We start from the raw sequence: 8,239 nt of genomic DNA on the forward strand, positions 1-8,239 counted from the left end.
TGGATTCCTGTGTCCAAGGTGAGGGCGAGTCAACAACCAATTAGGTGCGGTGGATCTCAGCTGTTATACACTCATCAGATAGTATCAATGCCGGTTCAGCAGTCTTGATGTTGGAGAAGAATTGTCGTCCCCCCCGTTAAATAGAAACCAGGGTGGCTTAAGTGCCACTGCAATGACATGGGGGAGCTCATGGCGGCTCTCGTCAAATATGCCGATTCCCCGACTCTGATCAAGAAAAGGCGGGTAAGGGAAAGAAGAGTGGCAGTGTGAAGGGACAACAACATAACACGGCGGGTCATGGTGGCAACGACAAGCGTAAGGCACAGAACAGTTTAGACTTTGTGGCCAGCACCAATACGCAGAATCATAATCAACATCGCAAGGGAAAACCGCCCCGGTTTGGAGGGCGAAAGTTCAACCTTGAAGCCATGATGAACCAGCCTTGCCCAAAGCATGGTACACATGAGAAGCCGACCAATCATTTGTGTAAGGATTGCTTCATCATGAGGGAGTATAGGAATTCCAATTTTTTCTAGAATAATCATGGCCCGAATGGCGGTTCAGGATCCAACTCTCACGGGCCTAGCTTTGGTGGTGGCAATTCAAACTCTGGTTTCCACAGCCAAGGCAATCAAGGTAGTTTTAATCAGCAGTCTGGTCAAGGGAATCAGCAACAGCAATCTGGTTATGAGAGTAATCCGAAGCAGTTGAATAGTGGACAGTTCCTTGTGTTCACTACGAGTTTGTGTAAACAAGACTAGAAGATTCACAAAAGGGCTATCAACGCGGTTGAGCCAGCGATTCCCTGTTACTTACGTTGGTCTTAACATCCTATCCTTTGGAGCCGTGAGGATCACCCGCCCCGGGTTGACAATCCGGGTCAATTGGCTTTGGTGGTTGTGCCTCAGGTTGGAGGTTACAAATTCACTAAAGTGCTGATGGATGGAGGCAGCAGTATCAATATCCTTTACTACGAAACTTTTCCTCGTATGAGTTTAACTGACAAGGATCTTAAGCCACCTAACACTGTTTTTCATGGTGTGGTGCCTGGCAAGTCGGCATATCTAGTAGGCAAGACAGCTTTGGAAGTGGCCTTTGGTGATGATCATGATTCCAGGGTTGAGACATTGACCTTTGAGGTGGTTAAGATTAAGAGCCCTTATCATGCCTTATTTGGGAGGCCAGCTTATGCTAAGTTCATGGTGAGGCCTTGTTATATTTATCTACAGCTTAAGATGCCATGTTATAAGGGTACTATCATGATACATGGGAGCCAGAGGATAGCTTCGGAGTGTGAAGAGGGCGATGCTGCCTATGCTGAGTCTGTTTGTGCAATAGAAGGGCTGAAGTTTTACAAAGATAATGTTGACCGATCAAATATGACACCTTTGAAGAAGCCAACCATAGAGCATGACCCTCTATTGAACTTTAAGTCGGCAGATGACACAAAATTGGTTGATTTTGTTCCTGGCGATTCATCCAAGCAGTTCAACGTCAGTTCCAATCTGGATCCAAAATAGGAAGGCGCGCTCATCGAGTTCATCCATGAGAACCGGGACATCTTTGCATGGAAACCTTCAGACATGTCAGGTGTACTGAGGGAACTCGCTGAGCACACTCTCAATATTGATCCAAAGTTTAAACCCGTCAAGCAATTCCTTCGTCGCTTTATTAAGGAAAGATTTAAGGCCATTGGTGAAGAAGTGGCCCGGCTCTTGGCAGCCAGGTTAATTGTTGAAGTTTTTCATCCTAAATGGCTGGCTAACCCGGTGCTAGTACTTAATAAAAATGGTATTTGGTGCATGGGTGTGGATTATACAAACCTTAATAAGGCCTGCCCGGCTGATCCCTTTGGTCTCCCTCATATCGATCAGATTATTGATGCTACGGCGGGTTGTGAGCGTTTGAGTTTTTTGGATGCTTATTCTGGGTATCATCAGATCAAGATGGCAGTTAAGGACCAGGAGAAGACAACCTTTATCACTCCCTTTGGAGCCTTATGCTATGTGTCTATGCCTTTTGGGCTCAAGAGTGCCCATGCGACTTACCAGCGGTGTGTTGAAAATTGCCTTCATGATCAGATTGGACGCAATGTTCATGCTTATGTGGACGATATTGTTGTGAACTTCAGGAAGAAGGAAACCTTAATAGATGATTTGAAAGAGACCTTTGACAATATCCGGGTCTACAAGATGATGCTTAACCCGACCAAATGTGTCTTTGGTGTACCAGCAGGCAAGCTCTTGGGCTTTTTGGTTTCTGAACAGGGCATTGAAGCTAACCCAGAGAAAATCAAGGCCATCACTTCCTTGGCTAAACCGGCATGTATTAATGATGTTCAATGTCTGGCGGGTCGTATTCCGGTCTTAAGCTAGTTTATAAGCCCGTTAGGAGAAAAAGCTATCCCTTTGTACCAGATGATGAAGAAAACATATCACTTTGTCTGGAGTGATGCTATTGATCAGGCGTTTGAAGCCTTGAAGAAACAGTTAGGTGAGCCGCCGATCCTTGCTACTCCTATTGATAAAGAACCCTTGTTGTTATATGTGACTGCCAATAGCCGAGCTGTCGGTGTGGCAATTCTGGGGGAAAGGAAGGAATCAGACAAGGAATATCCGGTTCAGTGGCCAGTTTATTACATCAGTGCGGTGCTCATTCAATCCAAGCAGAGATATCCACATCGGCAGAAGCTGGTATATGGGGTGTTCATGGCTAGTCGAAATCTCAAGCAATATTTCCTTGGTCATCCCATCACTATGGTTAGTTCTGCTCCTTTAGGGGATATTATTCAGAACAGAGAGGCCACATGTCGGGTAGCTAAATGGGCCATTGAGCTTGGACCCCTTGGTTTGAAGTATATGCCTCGGATGGCTATCAAGTCTCAAGCACTTATGGATTTCATCAATGATTGGACAGAGGTACAGATGCCTGAGGAAAAGCCGGATAACACATATTGGACTATTCACTTTGACGGATCCAGGCAGTTGGAAGGCTCGGGCTGGAGTTGTTTTAACTTCCCCATGAGGTGATAAATTTTGTTATGTTTTAAGGTTGATGTTCCCCTCTACTAACAATCACTACAAAAAAAGACACATCCGTGACATTTTGGGCCGAACGAATTTTTTTCTGTCATACTTATGACACTTCTATGACAATAATTGTGACAAAACACGGTGTCATCATAGATGTGGCGGGGTCCTACTTCTATGACAAAAAATCATGACAGAAAATGGGCTTTTCGTCCTAGGCGGGCCGGAGACGCGACTACATGACATTCTTTGGGCCGTCCATGACAAAAAAACCGTGGTAGAAGCGAGGGCGAGGAAAATATCGGGGTGTTCCCGGTTACGGTGGGTGGTTGGGGCCGAGCGATGCACGTTTCTCTCATACACGCACGCGCGAGGGCGTGAGGCATTGGGCTCTAACTAAACCCGAGCGATTGCACTGCAGGCTACGCGTTACTGAACCCGAGCGATCGATTGATCGCTGTTAACTGAGCCCGATCGAGCGATTCCTTCGCTACTGCTGCGAACTGAAGCCAATCGATGCTGCCTCTAGATGAACAGTGAGCATTGCTAGGGGAGTTTGGATGAACAGTTCCCGGTGGGGGTGGATGAATAGGACCCCGTGGTGTTGCCTATGGATGAACATGACCCCGATCGATCGAGCTGGTTGGGGCTGGATGAATAGGATCCCGTGGAGGGCTGGATGAACAGGACCACCCCGTGGAGGGCAGGATGAACAGTAGACGGTGGAGGGCTGGATGAACAGTAGCCCATGGAAGGGTGGTTGAACAGGAGCCCATGGAGAGGGCTGGTTGAACAGTAGACAGTGGAGTAGCGCGCGGTGGAGGCTGGATGAACAGGAGGCCGTGGATGAACAGTCGCAGGTGGAGGCTGGAGGAGGTCGACGGTGGATGAACAGTAGCCCGTGGAGGCTGGAGGGGGTCGATGGTGGAGATGAAAAGTATCCCGTGGAGTCCTGTTTTGCGGTATGCCACACCCCTCCCGGTGAACAGGACCCCCGTTTCGACCATAGAGCTCCAACACAAGTCTGTTTCCTTCGTTTTGCGGTATGCCACACCCCTCCCAATCAATAGGACCCCCATTTCGACCGTAGGAGGTCCGTTTCCTCCGTTTTGTGGTACGCCAGACCACTCTCGATGAACAGGATCCCGTTTCGAACGTGGCCGGTCGAACACAAGGCCGTTTCCTCCGTTCTACGGTACGCCATGCCTCGTTTCCATCGGCTGTTCTGTCCAAGCCCTCCCGATGAACATGACGACACATTCCGTTCCGACCCAGCCGGTTGGCTCGCCATGAACACGACGACGACGCCGTTTGTCCGTTCCGACCTAGCCATGTACACGAACCCTGGCCGTACGTATGCGCGAGTAGGTGTTCGAGACCCTGCTCGTATGTACGTACGTGGCTGTATTTTCTTTCTTGCACACTGGCCGCTGTACATACGTGTACATGCTACGTGTGCGCCTCTACTATGACACGTGCGTGCCTCTACATCGACCAATATGTACATACACGTTCTCGACCAGAATGACAACGCTATGTATGCTTCGACCAAGTGGGTCCTGACTGTCAGGCACTTCCTTGCGTGTGAAGATGCAGCTGGTGGGTCCCAGTAGTCAGGGGGCGAATTATTTTTTTTGCCCGGACGCACTACCTTGCATGCGAAGATGTAGCTGGTGGTCCTAGCAGTCAGGGGGAAACCTTTTCGCGAAATACGGTGGCCCATCCGGTGGGTCCCCACTGTCAGGTGGAGGAATAATTATTTTGCGCGTAATAAGGAGGCACTTCCTTGCTACGGCGGTGGACCCAGCTGTTAGCCTCTCCACGTACAGTCCACATCCGATGGAAGCCGTTCCTTGACCATGTTGACCACGTCGCGCTGAGAGCACCAGGGCGGTGGACGACGGCGAGGCCTAGGAAGGGGACGACGCGGAGCCGGGGACGACGCGGTAGTGGAAGCCCGCGCGGAGAGGAGTACGAGGGTTCACTGGTTCGGCTGCGGTGTGAGACTGCCATCGCCGCAGGGCCTGGCCAGCGGTGAGAATAGTAGGGGGCGGTGAGGCCTCCGCGGCACCTCAGCCGACCATGGGAGGCAGGAGCATGCGGCACGACCGGCGCTGCTTTGGGCGGCTGGAGCAAGAAGACCAGAGGTTGAAGAAGCACTACGGCCGTTGGATGGACATCATATGGTCACTGGAGCTAGAATCGTTCATATTGACTAAGTTGACAAAGCACTCCATCCCCGTCAACTTAGTAGGCCCACAAGTCAGCGTCCCACCAAGGTGGGTCCCGACCAGCAGGGGGAGTATTCATTTTTTTGTGCGTAATAAGGAGGCACTTCCGGTGGGTTTGAGCTGACAGCGGGGGGAACGTTTTTTTCACGCAATACGGTGGCCTGTCCGGTGGGTCCCAGCAGTCAGGGGGGAAACATTTTTTTCGCAAAATACGGTGGCCCGTCCGATGGGTCCGTGCTGTTAGGTGGAGGAATCATTATTTTCCGTGTAATAAGGAGGCACTTCCTTGCTGCCGTCGTGGACCCAGCTGTCAGCCTCTCCATGTACAGTCCACGTCCGATGGAAGCCGTTCCTTGACCACATTGACCACGCCGCGCCGAGAGCACCAGGGCGGTGGACGATGGCAAGGCCTAGGAAGGGGACGATGCAGAGCTGGGGAAGACGCGGTAGTGGAAGCCTGCGCGAAGAGGAGTACGAGGATTCACTGGTTCGGCTGCGGTGTGAGGCTGCCGTCGCCGCAGAATAACATGGGGTGTGGGTGAGTAGAGGGATGGCCTGGCCAGCGGTGGGAGTAGTAGGGGGCGGTGAGGCCTCCGCGGCATCACAGCCGGCCATGGGAGGCAGGAGCACGCAACACGACTGGCACTGCTTTGGGCGGCTGGCGCAAGAAGACCAGAGGTTGAAGAAGCACTACGGCCCTTGGATGGACAACGTACGGCCACTCCAGCTAGAATCGTTTATATTGACTAAGTTGACAAAGCCCTTGGTACGCATCAACTTAGTAGGCCCAGAGGCCAGCCTCCAAAATGGTGCACCCAGATGTCAGGGGGAGGAATCATTTTTTTGGCGGCTGAAGCATGAATATCCGAGATTAAAGAAGAAGCGCGACATCCGTTGGATGGACATCCAACGACCACAGCTGCCAGAACAGTGTGTTGTTGACAAAGCCTTGCATACTCGTCAACTTAGTTTTTTAGGGGACGCGTCAACTTAGGAGGCCCACAAGTGTGTGGCAGAGGACATATAGCCCATTTGCGATTTGTAACAATGCATAGCGCATTTTCTAGCTAGGACAACGATTAATAATTTCAACCAACCGCTCAAAACAGAATTCAAAAAAAATTCCCACATTTTTATGGGATCCGAAATATTTTTATTCGAAATTTCTAGTCAGATTAAATATAATTTCAAAATAAATTTGTATTACGTTAAAATCCAATGAAATATTGCACGCACAACAAGTAATGAAATTAAAATTTTCAAATTCCATAAATAATATATTTTAAACTAATTACGCGTTTGGTGCATTTTTTATACTTACTGCCCAGTTATTATAATTACATCCAATTTATTATTTCTTAAAGTCCATTTTCTTGTTAATCCTAATGCAGACCTCCTAGGAAAGTTTGCAGCCCAGCGGGGCGGAGAATAACAAGTTGACCCGGATATTGTGTACAACTGTCGGCCCAGTTGCATTGTTGATGCTGAAAAAAGGCCTGTGTAGTACAGTACAACCTAACATGGCTACTCAACCCACATTCAGCTACGCCGGAAAGGCCCAAACAAGGCTTCTGTACAACTTTTTGAAGTCACTGAGATCAATTAATAACTTAAGAAAAAAGTTAGATTACAGTGGAACCTAATTAAAAGATGTCACGAGCAAAGAAATAATTAAACGGGTCCCACTTGTGCGTGTGTGCATGTGTGCGTGTGTGTGTGTGAGAGAGAGAGAGAGACCCATCGGTCGATGCTCGTAAATATATCTTTCAGCTATATGCATTGCTAATGCTCAGTAAAAACGTATATAGTTGACAATATCATATAGAACTTCATAGCACAATGAACTTGCATACAAAAATTTCACGCAGGCGGCACAATCAGGATGGAAGCAGTGGATCGCTACGGGTAGGGCTATGTTGAAACCAACGAACTCGTACATAACGGTTCATCCCTTGAATGCTATGCAAAGAAAACAGACAGACAACACAATAAGTTCTGCTAGCACATTAAGTTGACGTACATCCCTTTCTGAAAAAAGTTCACGTACAAAATTAGAACAAGTCACAATCAAATGTACTGGCACATCAGTGCTTCACACCCATAGCTCAGATTTAACTAGTATCTGACAAGATTTTTCAGTTGTTACCTCAAATTAGAGCACATCCATGCAGCTAGCCATGCCTCTTCTCCCAAAGAAACAGTGGCCTCCACCGCGCGATGGAGTAGGCCCTGTGCCATCCATCATTCCGAGCAACACGGGGAAAGTCTGACGTTGACTCCTGTAATGTACGTCGTCAACGGACCCTAGCACCAGCGTCGGCGGCATGACTTCAATTGATGGATTGACCACTTCTTCGACATGCACGAACACTCGATATAGGTACATCCCTAATGTGGTCCGCGGCGGCCTTCGTGGCGACGAATAGTACAACCCTGGTTCTTGCACCGGTATCTCAACACCAATCACCTTCGTTATGGTGGACGGCTTCTTCATCCATGCCATAACCGTCAGAGCCCAGCTGTCTGGAGGAACAGACATACTTAAGTGCTCACCTTCAAGGTCATTGATAAGCTCATTCATGGACTCACTGTTCCAAGCACGTCGAGGCATGCCGTGGAAGGTAAGCTTTGTTAAAAACTCAAGCTCAGAGGGCACCAAGCCCCATCCTGGGTGCCACCGATCAAAGCTCACTAGTGCGCCATCGCAGAATAAACGCCGGGAAGATTCGAACACACGACTGTAGTCGAAAGTTGTCCGGAACCCGATGAAGAAATCAGCCGGTGGCGGACAGACTTCGATGAGCAAGTCACTTATTTGGATGCCGTGTGCAATGCCAAGAGCTTTGACAAGGTCGTCCGGCAAGACGGGAGGCCGGTCGCCGTTGATGGTTACCATCAGCACTTTGTCGGCAAACTGGTCGTCAAGCACCGCCATGCCACTAATAAGCGATAGCACGCAGCGACCGAAGGCATGACAGA

The sequence above is a fragment of the Triticum urartu genome, chromosome 3 (genome assembly GCF_003073215.2).
Source record: "Triticum urartu cultivar G1812 chromosome 3, Tu2.1, whole genome shotgun sequence".
Classification (NCBI taxonomy): Eukaryota; Viridiplantae; Streptophyta; class Magnoliopsida; order Poales; family Poaceae; genus Triticum; species Triticum urartu.